This window comes from Entelurus aequoreus, linkage group LG05 (genome assembly GCF_033978785.1).
Source record: "Entelurus aequoreus isolate RoL-2023_Sb linkage group LG05, RoL_Eaeq_v1.1, whole genome shotgun sequence".
NCBI classification, from domain to species: Eukaryota; Metazoa; Chordata; class Actinopteri; order Syngnathiformes; family Syngnathidae; genus Entelurus; species Entelurus aequoreus.
In genome coordinates, this window is record NC_084735.1 from 1,624,538 (window position 1) to 1,644,770 (window position 20,233).

The window sequence follows — 20,233 nt, forward strand, 5'->3', positions numbered from 1 at the left end:
CAAAATGCAATGATTTGCAAATCCTTTTCAACTTATATTCAATTGAATAGACAAGATATTTAACTGGAAAACTTTGGTATTTTTTGCAAATATTAGCTCATTTGGAATTTGATGCCTGCAACATGTTTCAAAAAAGCTGGCACGAGTGGCAAAAAAGACTGAGAAAGTTGAGGAGTGCTCATCAAACACTTATTTGGAACATCCCACAGGTGAAAACGGGCTAATTGGGAACAGGTGGGTGCCACGATTGGGTATAAAAGCAGCTTAGTCAGTCATTCACAAACAGGGATGGGGCGAGGGTCACCACTTTGTCAACAAATGCGTGAGAAAATTGTCCAACAGTTTAAGAACAACATTTCTCAAGCAGCTATTGCAAGGAATTTAGGGATTTCACCATCTACGCTCCGTAATATCATCAAAAGGTTCAGAGAATCTGGAGAAATCACTGCACATAAGCGATGATATTACGGGCCTTGGATCCCTCAGGCGGTACTGCATCAAAAAAGTGACATCAGTGTGTAAAGGATATCACCACATGGGCTCAGGAACACTTCAGAAAACCACTGTCAGTAACTACAGTTGTCCGCTACGTCTGTAAGCGCAAGTTAAAACTCTACTATGCGACGCGAAAGCCATTTATCAACAACACCCAGAAATGCCGCCGGCTTCGCTGGGCCCGAAGTTGGCGTTTCTACATTCAGGTCCTTCTCGATACGGTTTTTGTGTGTTTTAAGCTTAATACTTGAACCTCTTGGTATGTCCGCGCAGGACGGTAGCGGACCCAACAGCGAGCTGCGGTACTCCGTGGAACACCACTGGCCAGTCAATGCCGACCTCCTGAAACTGGACCCCGTCAGCGGAGTCCTGACTTTGGGGCAGAAGCTGGACCGCGAGTCCACGCCCTCCCTCTACCTGGTGGTGCGGGCCACGGACCAGGCGGCAGATCCTTCGCAGAGACGCTGGAGTTCGGTCACCGCCCGCGTCTTCGTCACCGACGAAAACGACAACGCCCCCGCCTTCAGCTCGCCGTCCGCGGTCAGCGTGATGGAGGACCAACCTGTCGGGTAGGCGGGACTTGATAACGCCCCAAGAATCTCAACTGAAATGTTGATTCCACCTTTTGTTGTTCCGGGGGCAGCTTTGTCATTTTGTACGTCATGGCCCGGGACGCCGATGAAGGAGAAAATGGCCGAGTGTCGTACAGAATCCAGGCGGGAAACGGCGCCGGTCGCTTCGGCCTGAACCCGAACACAGGTGAGCCTCCGAAGGCGGGACACAAAACAAACGTTCCTACTTTGAAGGTAAGAACGTTGACCAACAGTGGGTTCAGTTTCTTCCTCCAGAGTACATTGACAAGTTCAAGATATGAAAATTGATAGCCCGGGCTTTTAGCTCGGTCCCTAACACACTTGTCTCTCATGCCGGCGACCCAAGTTCAACCCAAAACCAGGATCACAGGATCATACATTGGTCATAACTAAAGTTCTCCTGTGTCCAGGGACGTATTTCCTGACTTTTCAACAACAAAAAATGACAAAAGATTTTGTGATAATAAAGTATATCAATGTAATCGTTGTAGTATCGACTATATATATATACTGTATAATGCATATGTTCCTTTTTGACTGTACTTAAATGTATAATAGACGGTGTTTATATTATTCACATGTGAATAATGCTGTAAAATAGACTGTATTTATGTTATTCACATGTGAATAATGCTGTATAATAGACTGTATTTATGTTATTCACGTGTGAATAATGCTGTATAATAGACTGTATTTATGTTATTCACATGTGAATAATGCTGTATAATAGACTGTATTTATGTTATTCACGTGTGAATAATGCTGTATAATAGACTGTATTTATGTTATTCACATGTGAATAATGCTGTATAATAGACTGTATTTATGTTATTCACATGTGAATAATGCTGTATAGACTGTATTTATGTTATTCACATGTGAATAATGCTGTATAGACTGTATTTATGTTATTCACATGTGAATAATGCTGTATAATAGACTGTAATTATATTATTCACATGTGAATAATGCTGTATAATAGACTGTAATTATATTATTCACATGTGAATAATGCTGTATAATAGACTGTATTTATGTTATTCACATGTGAATAATGCTGTATAATAGACTGTATTTATGTTATTCACATGTGAATAATGCTGCATAATAGACTGTATTTATGTTATTCACATGTGAATAATTCTGTATAATGGACTGTAATTATATTATTCACATGTGAATAATACTGTAAAATAGACTGTATTTATATTATTCACATGTGAATAATGCTGTATAATAGACTGTATTTATATTATTAACATGTGAATAATGCTGTATAATAGACTGTATTTATGTTATTCACATGTGAATAATGCTGCATAATAGACTGTATTTATGTTATTCACATGTGAATAATGCTGTATAATGGACTGTAATTATATTATTCACATGTGAATAATACTGTAAAATAGACTGTATTTATATTATTCACATGTGAATAATGCTGTATAATAGACTGTATTTATATTATTCGCATGTGAATAATGCTGTATAATAGACTGTATTTATATTATTCACATGTGAATAATGCTGTATAATAGACTGTATTTATATTATTCTCATGTGAATAATGCTGTATAATAGACTGTATTTATGTTATTCACATGTGAATAATGCTGTATAATAGACTGTATTTATATTATTCACATGTGAATAATGCTGTATAATAGACTGTATTTATGTTATTCACGTGTGAATAATGCTGTATAATAGACTGTATTTATGTTATTCACATGTGAATAATGCTGTATAATAGACTGTATTTATATTATTCACATGTGAATAATGCTGTATAATAGACTGTATTTATGTTATTCACATGTGAATAATGCTGTATAATAGACTGTGTTTATATTATTCACATGTGAATAATGCCGTATAGACTGTATTTATGTTATTCACATGTGAATAATGCTGTAAAATAGACTGTATTTATGTTATTCACATATGAATAATGCTGTATAGACTGTATTTATGTTATTCACATGTGAATAATGCTGTATAATAGACTGTAATTATATTATTCACATGTGAATAATGCTGTATAATAGACTGTATTTATGTTATTCACATGTGAATAATGCTGTATAGACTGTATTTATGTTATTCACATGTGAATAATGCTGTATAATAGACTGTAATTATATTATTTACATGTGAATAATGCTGTATAATAGACTGTAATTATATTATTCACATGTGAATAATGCTGTATAATAGACTGTATTTATGTTATTCACATGTGAATAATGCTGTATAATAGACTGTATTTATGTTATTCACATGTGAATAATGCTGTATAATAAACTGTATTTATATTATTCACATGTGAATAATGCTGTATAATAGACTGTATTTATACTATTCACATGTGAATAATGCTGTATAATAGACTGTATTTATGTTATTCACATGTGAATAATACTGTAAAATAGAATTTATTTATGTTATTCACATGTGAATAATGCTGTATAGACTGTATTTATGTTATTCACATGTGAATAATGCTGTATAATAGACTGTATTTATGTTATTCACATGTTAATAATGCTGTATAATAGACTGTATTTATGTTATTCACATGTGAATAATGCTGTATAATAGACTGTATTTATGTTATTCACATGTAAATAATGCTGTATAATAGACTGTATTTATATTATTCACATGTTAATAATGCTGTATAATAGACTGTATTTATATTATTCACATGTTAATAATGCTGTATAATAGACTGTATTTATATTATTCACATGTGAATAATGCTGTATAATAGACTGTATTTATATTATTCACATGTGAATAATGCTGTATAATAGACTGTAAACTATCCTTACATTCATACTACATTCTGTCAGCATTTCACTTCAACTTCAGCATCGGAGCATTCGCACGCGTTTCATTCATGGATTGCCTCATCTAATTGTATATGTTGTAGATTTTCGCCCACATTGCCCGTCTCTAAAAACCACTTAAGCCGTGCCTCCCTACTAAAATGAGTAAGGAGGAAAAAAAGAGGAAAGTAAGCTATGAACATTAAGGAAACGATTCTGAAAAGGACTCTGATAATCAGATCAGTCCTAAAACCGCGGCTTAAAATAGTTAGACTTTGGTTCACTGCGATCCTTTTTTACGTAATCACAAAACTTCCATGAGCCGGATTATTCACCCGATTATTCATAAGCACCCGACGACTACTCAGGGGTCCTATTTCACCGCTTCGGTTATTTTCTCCGTGGATTTGTTCACGGTAACGGATCTTTTGTATAGTTTAAGGAGGCGGCCGGCCGGCCATCCACGGCTCACGCGTCAGCTCATCACCGTCGCTGAGGCTGCGGGGGCGCGGCCGGGCAGGTCTGAGGCTCAGATTAGGGACTACGAGGCGGTCACTTGATGCAGCCTCCAGATGCTCAAAAGGTCTGTCTGGGTGTGACTCGTGTTAGCTTGTGGTTTGTTTTCTCAGACTGCATATTTAACCTTAAATATATTAAAGAGTCTGTTTCGTTTAGGGTTGTACGATATACCGGTACTAATGAATTAAAAACGGTATTATACTGCCTCTGAAAAAAAGGAGACCTTTAATTATGACCAATGTATGATCCTGTAACTACTTGGTATTGGGTTGAAGCCCGGGCTATCAATTCGATAGCCAGCACTGCTCTTGAGGTTGTCAGGGAGTGAGGTTTACCAAGGTACACTAGGCCTAGCTTGTCTCCGTTCCATGCGTTCCCTTCTAGTATCATAAATGAAAACTGAAAATGACCTTACTTCTTAGTTTCTACCTTCTTGCGCAAACATTTCTAAACAAAAGTATTAAGATAAGTGATTACAAGTCACACCATTTCCTCCCTTTCTGCTCACCAGGCTCTTTGTCCATTCTGAAAGCCCTCGACCGAGAGGAGCAGGAAGTCTACAATTTGACCGTCATTGCGGAGGATCACGGCGTACCCGCGCTCTCCGCCGCCCAGGTGCTTTCCGTGCAGGTGATCGACGTGAACGACGAGGCTCCCGTGTTCCAGAAGGCTGAGTTTGAGGCCCACGTGTTGGAGAACCAAGGGCCGGGCACCACGGTGCTGACAGTGGTTGCCACAGACAGAGATCAAGGTGTGTTGATTGGGTTTTACACAAAACTGTAGACTGTGCAGGTGTGTTGTTCATGCATGTGTGTTCTGGTGCAGGTTCTAATGGTCATGTGACCTTTGGGGGGGTGACAGAGGAAGGTTTTGTCATCAACCCTTCAACTGGTGTGATCACCACCACCAAGGAACTTGACAGAGAGCTTCGTGATCACTACATACTCACTGGTACGGCAGTAAAGGGACATCAACGATCGCTTAAGTAGTTGTTCTCTGGCTAACGACGTCTCCTTTCCCTGCCAGTCTACGCCCGTGACGGAGGCTTACCTCCTAACTTTGCCAAGGTGGTGGTCCGAGTGGAAGTGCAGGATGTGAATGACAACACGCCAGTCTTTGCCAAGCCGTGGTACGGACTGGAGGTGCCGGAGAACCAGGCCCCCGTAGAGCTCTGTTTCCTCAAGGCCACAGACCCAGATTCTGGTCCCGGCGGAGAGCTGGAGTACAGGATCACTGGTGAGAGCCATGCCATGCATCGTTGCCAAGACTTTCATTAGAGTGGATTTAAAGGGGGCTTAGGTTGCTTGTATTGCTTTTGGCGTTGCTCTTCAACGCATAAAAACAATCTCCACATTCAACACAGGGTCTGGCTCTAGATGTTTTCCTCTCTGACGCTTCTCTGGCTCCTTCTACAACTTCTAAATTCAGAGCTGGCATTGTTAGCTAGCCTTCTTTATGTCGTACTTTTACAAAACATTTTTCCATGCTTCCATCCAGCTGGAGATCCAGATGGGGATTTCCAGATCCATGCCAGCACGGGAGCCCTGTCCACCTCACGAGGGCTGGACAGGGAGACCAGGGCGGAGTACACCCTAGAAGTGGTGGCGGCAGACCGAGGAAGCCCGTCTCTCAGCACTGTGGTCACCGTGGAGGTCAGAGTGATGGATGTTAACGACAACAGCCCTGTTTTTGGCAGAAGTAGCTACACTGCAGACGTGTCGGAGGATTCCGCGGAGGGATCGCAAGTCCTGATGGTAGAAAGACGACTCTAACGTCATCTCCTTGCCACAGTTCCGCTCTCGCATCGAATTACCATACTTGATGTATCCCCAGGTGTCAGCAACAGACGTTGACGATGACTTGAACGGGAAAGTTCTGTATTTCCTCAGCCGGGAGGCACACGGAGCGTTCACGGTGGATGAGCACACCGGTCGCATCGCCACATCCGCACCTCTGGACCGCGAAAGACAGACGTCATACAGCTTCCAGGTCCTTGCTGTTGATCTATCACCAGCGTCACCCAGAAACACCTCTGCTCAGGTAAAAGCAGGAGGTATCTGAAGTAATGCAGAGAAGTTAAGATCCTGGCTCCAACTTGTGGCTGTCCTCTTACAGGTGACAATCACCATCACCGATGTAAACGACAACACGCCGGTCTTCATTCAGGATCCGCTGATCATCGAAGCGTCCAGCAGGAGGTCCCAGCGGGTTCTGGCCACGATGAAGGCGGAGGACAAGGATTTTGGTGCCAACGGCTCTGTGTTTTATCGTTTTGCCGCGCCGGTGAAAGGCTTCAGCATCAACTCGCTGACGGGGCAGATCCAAGCTACAGAGCCACTGGAGACACTGTCCCAGGCCCAGAGGACACTCATTGTGGAGGCCATGGACCAAGGCACACCTGCGCAGTCGGCTCAGGGTGTGGTGGTGATCTACGTGAAGGAGGTCGAGTACAGCGGCATCCGATTTTCCAGGAATGCCCGTGACGTCAGCATACAGGAAAACGCTGCTAAAGGTCTGAATTAATTTTGTTCGGATTGTGAGCGCAATCGTCTCGGTCATTATCTGCTAAGCTTTTTCTTTAATTCCCTCTCATAAATCAGGCACAACTGTGGCTCAAGCTCAGGCCCAGTATCCAGACGGAACACACAAGGGGATCAGCTACAGCATCTTCAGCGGAAACAAACAGCAAGCCTTCAGTATCAGCTCGTCCACAGGTGAACGCCGTTCCCCTGTCAAATCCTTCGCCATCATCTCTAGACGCTTAATCTGCATGTTCTCCAGGTGAGATCTGGGTGAAAAGCTCCGGAGGGCTGGACTTTGAGGATTCACCCAGACTCCGCATAGTTGTCAAAGCGGAAACGGTGTCCTCCACTTCATTCCTGGGCATAAACCTAATGTTGCAGGACGTCAACGACAATCTTCCTCGCTTCCAGCTGCAGAATTACGTGGCTTACATGAGGGAGGCGGAGGGATACGAGATGCCGATCATACAGGTGCCAACTGGTCCTGGACCGGTTGAGGTTTTTAGGCCTCCCGAGTCTCACCTTCATTCGTTCCCTAGGTGGTGGCTGAGGATGTGGATCAAGGCCAGAATGGTCAGGTGACCTACTCCATCCAATCGTCAGAAATGAGCGGCCTGTTCAAGATCAACCCCATGACGGGAAGCATCACCACGGCTGCGATTATGGACCGCGAGATCTTTACCCAGACCAGGTGAGGACACAATTCCAACCAAACAATAGTCACGTCCAGCAGGGGTGTCCAAAGTGTGGCCTGGACACCATCTTCGGCCAGCAGCTTGTGTTTTATTAGCATCTTGTGAACATAAACGTTATTAAATACAGTGTTCTCTCGATTATTACGGGAGTTACCTTCCAAACTTCTCTGCGGTAGGTGAATTTTTGCAATATTAATTGATTATTGTATGCATTTTGGGTCTTTATAAATGCCGTTATTAACCTTTCACATACACTCAAACATTTATGATGTTCTTAAACACTCTTATGTAATTGTAACATACCCATGGAGGATGACCCTAAAGAATTATCTGTGGCCATTGGCTTCTTCCCAGTAAGGAACAAAGTTATGGACAGATGCTAGCACAGTCTTTTTTTAGATACTTTTGCCGCCGTTCCTATATTCTTTTCCCCCAACTTGTTCAAATTACCAATCTTGTAATAGCAGCTAGTAGATAACAGCTCCGAACTAAGCTACTTTCTTTAAGCTTAGCAATGAGGAGGGTTACCTTTTCTCCGATGGTAAGCCGCTTCCCCTAGGTCTTGGGCTCTGTGACAGAAGCCTTAGAGGGCTCAGAACGTTTAGAAAACATCCTAGGAGTTCAAATAAATCCAAATGTCCCCAGAAAGACAGAAACACACAAAGCAGAGCTACGTTTTACTTAGCTGAAGCAAAGAGGAGGCTCCATGTAGCTGAGCCAATCAATCAATCAATCAATCAATCAAAGTTTATTTATATAGCCCTTAATCACAAGTGTCTCAAAGATCCCACATCAGGGCAAGAAAAAACTCAACCCAATGTGCGTAATGAGAAACCTTGGAGGGGACCGCAGATGTGAGCGCCCCCCCAAGGTGACCGGTGCAATGGACGCCGAGTGGCTATAGTCAACAATGTGACAGTCCAGTCCATAGTGGGGCCAGCAGGGGATCATCTTGACTGGAGACAAGTCAGCGGCACAGAGGCCACCCGTTAACCTCTCCACGCAAGAGAGGAGGGGGCAGAGCAGAAAAGAGACGGCAGATCAACTGGTCTAAAAAGGGGGCGGGTGGGGGCAGCTGCCAGGACAGAGAAACATAGTGCTCTGTGATTGGTCTGCCGTCAGGTGGTAGTAATTGTCTCCTCCATCCATCCACAGGCTCGTACTGACCGCGACTGACCGAGGAAGTCCAAGACTGGCAGGTTCCGCCACACTGACGGTCATCATTGTTGACCAGAATGACAACAGTCCCACTATTCCCTTGCCACAAGAAATACGCATCTCAGAGAGTAATTATCGCTTATCACGTATCCTCACATACGGCAGGGACGTAACGGGACATGTATCAGATTCGTTGGTACGGTATGGAGTCGTACCCAAGTTAAGCATCCTCAGGGCATTCAGTGGATCGCAACTGGACTGTTTGGTTTGTCTCAGAAGTCCTTCCGCCTCTCATCCGAGTAAGCTTCATCAGCTCATAGACCATACTTGCCAACCCTCCCGGTTTTACCGGGAGACTCCCGGAATTCAGCGCCTCTCCCGATAACCTCCCAGAAGAAATGTTCTCCCGATAAACTCCCGGAAGAAAAGTTCTCCCGATAAACTCCCGGAATCCAGCCGGAGCTGGATGCCACGCCCCCTCCAGCTCCATGCGGACCTGAGTGGGGACAGCGGCGACAGTCTGTTTTCACGTCCGCTTTCCCACGATATAAACTGCGTGCCTGCCCAACCACGTTATAACTGTAGAATGATCGAGGGCCAATTCTTGGTGTCTTACGTGGGTTTATTGTTAGGCAGTTTCATTAACGTCCTCCCAGCGCGGTAACAACACACAACAACAGCAGTCACGTTTTCGTCTACCGTAAAGCAGTTCGTCTGCCATAAACAGCAATGTTGTGACACTCTTAAACAGGACAATACTGCCATCTACTGGATAGCCTCCGGGAACACTGAAATTCAAGTATTTCTTTTATTTATATGTATAATAAAATAAATATATATAGCCAGAATTCACTGAAAGTCAAGTATTTATTTTATTTATATGTATAATAAAATAAATATGTATAGCCAGAATTCACTGAAATTCAAGTATTTATTTTATTTATATGTATAATAAAATAAATATACATAGCCAGAATTCACTGAAATTCAAGTATTTCTTTTATTTATATGTATAATAAAATAAATATGTATAGCCAGAATTCACTGATATTCAAGTGTTTCTTTTATTTATATGTATAATAAAATAAATATATATAGCCAGAATTCACTGAAAGTCAAGTATTTCTTTTATTTATATGTATAATAAAATAAATATATATAGCCAGAATTCACTGAAATTCAAGTATTTCTTTTATTTATATGTATAATAAAATAAATATGTATAGCCAGAATTCCCTGAAAGTCAAGTATTTATTTTATTTATATGTATAATAAAATAAATATGTATAGCCAGAATTCACTGAAATTCAAGTATTTCTTTTATTTATATGTATAATAAAATAAATATATATAGCCAGAATTCACTGAAAGTCAAGTATTTCTTTTATTTATATGTATAATAAAATAAATATATATAGCCAGAATTCCCTGAAAGTCAAGTATTTCTTTTATTTATATGTATAATAAAATAAATATATATAGCCAGAATTCACTGAAATTCAAGTATTTCTTTTATTTATATGTATAATAAAATAAATATGTATAGCCAGAATTCACTGAAAGTCAAGTATTTCTTTTATTTATATGTATAATAAAATAAATATATATAGCCAGAATTCACTGAAATTCAAGTATTTATTTTATTTATATGTATAATAAAATAAATATGTATAGGCAGAATTCCCTGAAAGTCAAGTATTTCTTTTATTTATATGTATAATAAAATAAATATATATAGCCAGAATTCACTGAAATTCAAGTATTTCTTTTATTTATATGTATAATAAAATAAATATATATAGCCAGAATTCACTGAAAGTCAAGTATTTCTTTTATTTATATGTATAATAAAATAAATATATATAGCCAGAATTCACTGAAATTCAAGTATTTATTTTATTTATATGTATAATAAAATAAATATGTATAGCCAGAATTCCCTGAAAGTCAAGTATTTCTTTTATTTATATGTATAATAAAATAAATATATATAGCCAGAATTCACTGAAATTCAAGTATTTCTTTTATTTATATGTATAATAAAATAAATATATATAGCCACAATTCCCTGAAAGTCAAGTATTTCTTTTATTTATATGTATAATAAAATAAATATATATAGCCAGAATTCACTGAAATTCAAGTATTTCTTTTATTTATATGTATAATAAAATAAATATATATAGCCAGAATTCACTGAAAGTCAAGTATTTCTTTTATTTATATGTATAATAAAATAAATATATATAGCCAGAATTCCCTGAAAGTCAAGTATTTCTTTTATTTATATGTATAATAAAATAAATATATATAGCCAGAATTCACTGAAATTCAAGTATTTCTTTTATTTATATGTATAATAAAATAAATATATATAGCCAGAATTCACTGAAAGTCAAGTATTTCTTTTATTTATATGTATAATAAAATAAATATATATAGCCAGAATTCACTGAAATTCAAGTATTTCTTTTATTTATATGTATAATAAAATAAATATACATAGCCAGAATTCACTGAAAGTCAAGTATTTCTTTTATTTATATGTATAATAAAATAAATATATATAGCCAGAATTCACTGAAAGTCAAGTATTTCTTTTATTTATATGTATAATAAAATAAATATATATAGCCAGAATTCACTGAAATTCAAGTATTTCTTTTATTTATATGTATAATAAAATAAATATATATAGCCAGAATTCACTGAAAGTCAAGTATTTCTTTTATTTATATGTATAATAAAATAAATATATATAGCCAGAATTCACTGAAATTCAAGTATTTCTTTTATTTATATGTATAATAAAATAAATATATATAGCCAGAATTCACTGAAAGTCAAGTATTTCTTTTATTTATATGTATAATAAAATAAATATATATAGCCAGAATTCACTGAAAGTCAATTATTTCTTTTATTTATATGTATAATAAAATAAATATACATAGCCAGAATTCACTGAAAGTCAAGTATTTATTTTATTTATATGTATAATAAAATAAATATACATAGCCAGAATTCACTGAAAGTCAAGTATTTCTTTTATTTATATGTATAATAAAATAAATATATATAGCCAGAATTAACTGAAATTCAAGTATTTCTTTTATTTATATGTATAATAAAATAAATATATATAGCCAGAATTCACTGAAAGTCAAGTATTTCTTTTATTTATATGTATAATAAAATAAATATATATAGCCAGAATTCACTGAAATTCAAGTATTTCTTTTATTTATATGTATAATAAAATAAATATATATAGCCAGATTTCACTGAAAGTCAAGTATTTCATACATATATATATATGAAATACTCGAGTTGGTGAATTCTAGCTGTAAATATACTCCTCCCCTCTTAACCACGCCCCCAACCACCCCCCCGCCCCGCCCCTGCCCCAACCCCGACCACGCCCCACCCCACCCCCCACCTCCCGGAATCGGAGGTCTCAAGGTTGGTTTTCACGTCCGCTTTCCCACGATATAAACAGCGTGCCTGCCCAACCACGTTATAACTGTAGAATGATCGAGGGCCAATTCTTGGTGTCTTACATGGGTTTATTGTTAGGCAGTTTCATTAACGTCCTCCCAGCGCGGTAACAACACACAACAGCAGCAGTCACGTTTTTGTCTACCGTAAAGCAGTTCGTCTGCCATAAACAGCAATGTTGGGACACTCTTAAACAGGACAATACTGCCATCTACTGGATAGCCTCCGGGAACACTGAAATTCAAGTATTTCTTTTATTTATATGTATAATAAAATAAATATATATAGCCAGAATTCACTGAAAGTCAAGTATTTCTTTTATTTATATGTATAATAAAATAAATATATATAGCCAGAATTCACTGAAATTCAAGTATTTCTTTTATTTATGTGTATAATAAAATGAATATATATAGCCAGAATTCACTGAAATTCAAGTATTTCTTTTATTTATATGTATAATAAAATAAATATGTATAGCCAGAATTCACTGAAAGTCAAGTATTTCTTTTATTTATATGTATAATAAAATAAATATATATAGCCAGAATTCACTGAAAGTCAAGTATTTCTTTTATTTATATGTATAATAAAATAAATATGTATAGCCAGAATTCACTGAAAGTCAAGTATTTCTTTTATTTATATGTATAATAAAATAAATGTATATAGCCAGAATTCACTGAAATTCAAGTATTTCTTTTATTTATATGTATAATAAAATAAATATGTATAGCCAGAATTCACTGAAAGTCAAGTATTTCTTTTATTTATATGTATAATAAAATAAATATGTATAGCCAGAATTCACTGAAAGTCAAGTATTTATTTTATTTATATGTATAATAAAATAAAGATATATAGCCAGAATTCACTGAAATTCAAGTATTTCTTTTATTTATATGTATAATAAAATAAATATATATAGCCAGAATTCACTGAAATTCAAGTATTTCTTTTATTTATATGTATAATAAAATAAATATGTATAGCCAGAATTCACTGAAAGTCAAGTATTTCATACATACATATATATATGAAATATATGAAATACTCGAGTTGGTGAATTCTAGCTGTAAATATACTCCTCCCCTCTTAACCACGCCCCCAACCACGCCCCAGCCCCCAACCACCACCACCCCCGCCCCGCCCCTGCCCCAACCCCGACCACACCCCACCCCACCCCCCAACCTCCCGGAATCGGAGGTCTCAAGGTTGGCAAGTATGTCATAGACTTAGATCGGTCAGATCTAGTCCGGTCTAGTACAACAGAAACTATTTACATTCCAACACCAGTACGGTAAGCCTGGGCAAGGATGGTTCCGCCCCATTGTAGTAAAAAACAAAAACGGTTGAGACGCAAAAGAGTGACCCCTCTGTCGACGGCAACGGTGGCATTTCCCTTCGCTAGCATCGAGGTGTTGCGTGATAAAATGATCGCTACCAGCCCAAAATAAGTCGGAATCACCCCACTAGCATTCCATTCAGTTGCAAAAACGGCACAAAAGGAGCATGAACCGATGAAGCCTACTCGGATAAGAGGCAAAACGTCTTCTAAGGTAAACCAGTTGCGATCCATTGAGGATACAGTAACCGCGGATGAATAAGAACATCCAAAGTTAAAAGTTAAGTAGTTTTATATCTTGCTGCCTTACTGTACCCAAAACGAACTGAGGCACATACCGAACCGTCCCTCTGCTACACCCTTACATCCCGAGCATCGAGCACGTTGTATTCCACGCAGCTGACACACCTTTCTTCCATCAGACACATTGATAGGCACAGAGATCACCCTGGTGACGGGTAACGACGTCGACTCCGGCCCCACCCTGTCCTACTCGCTGCACCTGGACCCGGCCGCCTCGGGCAAGTTTGGGATCCACCGCTTTAGCGGCGGGGTTTCCCTCACCGCCCCGCTGGACTTTGAGGAGAAGTCGTGGTACACGGTGACCGTCCGAGCCACGGACAGCAAGCATCAGACGGAGGCCAACATCACCATCGTGGTGGAGGACGTCAATGACAACGCACCCGCGTTCACCCAAGACCTGTACCAGGTAGCAGTCAGGAACGATCCTTGTTCAGGTTCAGGTTCCACAAACTTGTAAAAAGACTCTAAATGAAGGTGACACAGAGAAGGGGCGATGGAAGTTACCTCATACGATGAAATGGTTACCTGCTAACATGACCTGCTCCTGACGGTCCACTGTTGTTATGTCAACCCCAGGTGACCCTACCTGAGCACACGCCAGCAGGAAGTGTGGTCGTCACGGTAACAGCCACCGACGGGGACTCTGGCGAGAACGGGAGGATCTCCTACAGCGTGATGTCGTCCACCCAGGAGGGCTTCTACGTTGATCCCAACAATGGTGGACAAGCCCTTCCTTCTTTGGGGTTCCACTCAGGAAGTGCAAGTATCTGACCTCAGACCTTGGCTCCCCCACATCCAGGAACGTTATTCGTGGACCACAGAGTCCAGTTCCATCCGGAACGCCTGTCGGTCAACGTTGTCATCGAAGCCCGCGATGGGGGGTCACCCTCGCTGTCCGCCCTCACAACGGTTCAGGTCCAGATCGCTGACGTCAACGACAACGCGCCCGTTTTCCACCAATCCGAGTACAGGTCAGAGTTGAACTCGCAACTCACAAGTATTGCAGTAGTACAAAGTATTTGATGCCAATACACAATGTGGAGTAGTATTTGGTACTTGGAAAGCCTTGTCACATGTTTCTTGTAGTTGTACTTCTTCTAGTAGTGTACTTGTAGTTAATTACAATTGTAGTTTCTTGTAGTTGTGATACTTGTAGTTTCTTGCCGTTGTAGTAATTGTAATAGGGTACTTGCAAATTATTGTAGTTGTGTACTTGTAGTTTCTTGCAGTTGTAGTATAGGTATTACTGTACTTATAAATTATTGTAGCTGTGTACTTGTAATTTATTGTAGTTGTAGTGTCTTGTAGTTGTGATACTTGTAGTTTCTTGCCGTTGTATTATTTGTAAAAGGGTACTTGCAAATTATTGTAGTTGTGTACTTGTAATTTATTGTAGTTGTAGTGTCTTGTAGTTGTGATACTTGTAGTTTCTTGCCGTTGTATTATTTGTAAAAGGGTACTTGCAAATTATTGTAGTTGTGTACTTGTAATTTCTTGTAGTTGTAGTGTCTTGTAGTTGTAATACTTGTAGTTTCTTGCAGTTGTAGTATGGGTATTACTGTACTTATAAATTATTGTAGTTGTGTACTTGTAGTTTCTTGCAGTTGTAGTATGGGTATTACTGTACTTATAAATTATTGTAGTGTTGTACTTGTAGTTTCTTGCAGTTGTAGTATAGGTATTACTGTACTTATAAATTATTGTAGTTGTGTACTTGTAATTTCTTGTAGTTGTAGTGTCTTGTAGTTGTAATACTTGTAGTTTCTTGCAGTTGTAGTATTTTTAATAGGGTACTTGTAAATTATTGTAGTTGTGTACTTGTAGTTTCTTGCAGTTGTAATACTTGTAGTTTCTTGCGGTTGTAGTAATTGTAATAGGGTACTTATAAATTATTGTAGTTGTGTACTTGTAGTTTCTTGCAGTTGTAGTATGGGTATTACTGTACTTATAAATTATTGTAGTTGTGTACTTGTAATTTCTTGTAGTTGTAGTGTCTTGTAGTTGTAATACTTGTAGTTTCTTGCAGTTGTAGTATTTGTAATAGGGTACTTGTAAATTATTGTAGTTGTGTACTTGTAGTTTCTTGTAGTTGTAATACTTGTAGTTTCTTGAGGTTGTAGTAATTGTAATAGGGTACTTATAAATTATTGTAGTTGTGTACTTGTAGTTTCTTGCAGTTGTAATACTTGTAGTTTCTTGAGGTTGTAGTAATTGTAATAGGGTACTTATAAATTATTGTAGTTGTGTACTTGTAGTTTCTTGCCGTTGTAGTATTTGTAAAAGGGTACTTGCAAATTATTGTAGTTGTGTACTTGTAATTTCTTGTAGTTGTAATACTTGTAGTTTCTTGCAGTTGTAGTTTATGTAATAGGGTACTTATAAATTATTGCAGTTGTGTACGTACTTTGAAAAGTACGCAAGGCAAGGCAAGGCAACTTTATTTGTATAGCGCTTTTCATACACAAGGCAGACTCAAAGTGCTTCACAGACAACAAAGTGAAATGAAAGAAAATAAAAGCAAAATTAAAATGCAGACAATAAAAATAAAAACAGTGCAGACGTTAAAAGTTAAAAGATTAAAAGATTTAGCTGAAAGCTAAGGTGAACATAAAAGTCTTCAGTCTAGTTTTAAAAGTAGTGAGAGTTGGGGAGAGTCTGACATCTTCAGGAAGTTTATTCCAGCTATGTGTTGCATAGTGACTGAATGATGATCTCCCTTGATTTGAGTTTACTCTTGGAACCGCTAACAGATTGGTCTCAGAAGATCTTAGTGATCTAGAGGGCTTATATAGTGGGAGCATATCAGTGATATACTTGGGCCCTAGACCATGTAGTGATTTATATGTGAGCAGGAGGATTTTGAAATCTATTCTCTGATGTACAGGGAGCCAATGTAAGGATTTAAGAATTGCTGTAATGTGCTCACATTTTTTGGTCTTTGTTAGAACTCTAGCAGCAGCGTTCTGAACAAGCTGTAGCTGCCTGACACTTTTTTTGGGAAGACCTGCAAGGAGACCATTACAATAGTCTAGCCTACTGGTAATAAAGGCATGTACAAGTTTTTCTAAGTCTTGAGCTGACATGAGCCCTCTAAGTCTTTTTACATTTTTGAGGTGATAGTAGGCCGATTTTGTTACTGATTTGATGTGACTGTCGAAATGTAAATCAGAATCTAAAATAACCCCAAGATTTCTGGCTTTATTTGAGGTTTTCAGGGACAGTGATTGAAGGTGTTGGACGACTTTAAACCTTTCTTTTTTAGCACCAAAAACAATTACGTAAGGGGATGCAATACTTATTACGTCCAGTGTGTGTTGAACAGGGCGACGGTTCCAGAGGACAGCGTTCCGGGTTCTACAGTCCTGACTTTCGAGGCCTTCGACAGTGACCTTTCCCGAGAAAATTGCGGCTTCGACTTTGCCATCGCCAGCGGGAACGAAGGCAACGCGTTTCAGATCGAGAGCAGCGTGCGCTTCCTGGAGGGGCGGGGCTTCCAGACCGTCGGCACGCTGCTGCTGGCCGAGCGTGTGGACTTCGAAAGCAAGCCGCTGTACAACCTCGCCGTGGTCGTGTCGGACCGCGGCGTTCCCCAGAAGAGCTCTAGCGTGGCGGCCGTCATCGCCATCGGCGACGTGAACGACAACCCGCCGGTGTTCGGCAGGGCGGAGTACACGGTGTCGCTGAGCGAGGGGGCGGCTGCTGGCACTGAGATCATCCGACTGACGGCCACAGGTGCGTCCATCTTTGGACCTGTTCTTCTAATCTCTTATTTCACCTGTGCTGTCTTGCTCCAGATCCAGACTCCGCCCCCAACGCAGAGGTCCAGTACACCATCAGCTCCGGGGATGAGGTCGACTTATTTGCTGTGGACCAATGGACCGGAGCCTTGCGCCTTCAGCAGCCATTGGACCGTGAGCACCAGCCCGCCCACACGGTCATCATCCAGGCCACAGACGGACACGGGCACTTTGCGCTGGTTCCGGTCATCGTTGAGGTGAAAGACATCAACGACAACCATCCTTTCTTCCCCGTGGAAGTCCTGACGGCGAGCATCCGGGAGAACCAACCCGCCAACTCTGCCGTGACAGTCCTTCACGCCATCGACCACGACACTGGGGTCTTTGGACAACTAAAATACTTCATGATGGAGCGCTCTGTGGCCGGAAAGGACTTCTCTGTGGACGCCAACACCGGAGAAATCCGGAGTAAGAATCCTTTTGACTTTGAGAGGATAGATTCCTTTAACTTTGTGGCATTGGCGGTCGATGCAGGAAACCACTCGGCCACTGTGACCGTGCAGGTGTTTGTGACAGGTGAGGACGAGTATGACCCGCTCTTCACGTCCTCAGATTTCTCCTTCAAGGTCCCGGAGGACGCCAGGAAAGGTCAGAGCATCGGCCAAGTGGCGGCCCGTGACGAGGACGGGGGAGTGGACGGTATCGTGCTCTACTCTTTCCCTACGAACTCTCCCTACTTCGAGGTGAACAAAACCACAGGGATTATATTCCTCAAGATGGACAGCTCAGGCCGCAGTGGCGGCGGGTCGGGTCAAACGACAATGGAACCCAGACTGATGACTTTGGATGTGAGAGCTCACAGTCCTCTGGAAACTTCTCGCACCGCAACAGCACAGATCGCCATTGATGTCACCAACACCAGCTTCGGCCTGGCTCCTGATGTCAACGTACTACTGATCATCATTATCGCCGTGTCCCTGGGCGTCATCGTCCTGCTGGTGGTCATGGCGGTGGTGGTCTTCCTAGTCAAGTCACGCAAGAGGAAGAAAGACCAGAACGCCGGAAACAGAACCGTTGCCTCAGGGACTGCCCTAAAGAGCATAGACAACTGCAGCTCCGGGCAAGGAGGGGAGAGAATCTACCACCAGGCCCCTGCCAGGCTATGTTGGAGACCAGGGTGGTGGAGGCGGGGGTCCATACACACGAGGCGGCTCTCTGGATCCATCTCACTCCAGCGGAAGAGGGTCTGCCGAGGCCGCAGAGGATGACGAAATCAGGATGATTAATGAGTACCCCCGTGTGGCCTCCATCACCTCCTCCATGCAGGAGCACATCTCCGCCAGAGGACCAGATTCTGGCATCCAGCAGGATGCTGACCAGCTCTCTGACGTCTCCTGTGAGCCTGCAGCCTTGGAAGGTAGCACTTGGTTCAAAAGGCAAAAAGCTGGGCGGAAGCCTAAGCGGGACTTTGCTCTCTGGGCAGCTCCCAGTCTACAGAGACGAGGGCGGTGGCTACTTGGGTGTTGGCCGGGGCCTCAACATCTCCCTCCCCAAAGACTACCCATTCCCTGAGGATGGAAAACCGGCAGTGGACGGCTCCCTGACCGCCATAGTCGCCAGCGACGAGGAGCTTCGCGGAAGCCTACAACCTGGGACTACTTGCTCAACTGGTGTCCTCAGTTTCAGCCTCTGGCCAACGTCTTCACGGAGATCGCGCGGCTGAAAGACGAGACCGCCCAGCAGAGCCAGAACTTGCGCCAGCCTTCCAACCCCAAGCCTAAAATGGACCCCAAACCCAGAATCGATCCCCGCCGCTCATCACGTCGGTCGCCCACCCGGGGGCTATGTCGGTCCCACCAAAAGTCCCTGTGATGGGACGGACATTTCCCATTTGGCCTCGCTCCGACGGTCCCCTATAAGTCACGAGGGGTCCATCTCCTCAGCGGCATGTCCCCCAGCTTCTCGCCGTCGTTGTCTCCACTGGCGGCACGCTCGCCAGCGGTTTCTCCCTTCGGAGTCAACCAAGGACCCTCGGCGTCCATGATCAGCACCCGGGAGCCCTCACTGGACCGGAGTCCTGATCACGAGATGAGAATATGAAGGAAGTGTTTCAAACATCAGAGCACGATGGACATTTTGAAATTCTGTTTTCGGACAGTTGTACTGGTGGACTGATCAGGGACTTTGCACTGGTGGACTGATCAGGGACTTGTGGTCCATGTTCTGGCTGGCCAGAGAGACTTGTCTCGGTGTCTGTGGACATTCTTCACCTTCCAGATCGTTTGACGTGGCCAATGTGGCCAGACTTGGAGATTACTCATTTTATTATTTTGATATATTCTGAAAGACGGTGGACATTTGCAAACATGTACATGAGTATGAAGACTTTTTGTGTATGCCATCCTGTGACTTGTGTGTTTGTTAGCATTATTTATACGGACAGAAGAGATGCTGTGGTGTTTTTGTATCGGATCGTTTTTGGTCAAGTTGCCGATCAGACCGTGACCAGGACTGTGGACGGCTGCCCAGCCGGC

At 41.1% G+C, this 20,233-nt stretch overlaps 1 pseudogene; it reads left to right on the forward strand.

The window, feature by feature from the left end:
* LOC133650009 (protocadherin-16-like) overlaps positions 1–19,799 on the forward strand; it is a 125,777-nt pseudogene extending 105,978 nt beyond the window's left edge.
* Positions 19,800–20,233: the final 434 nt, after the last annotated feature.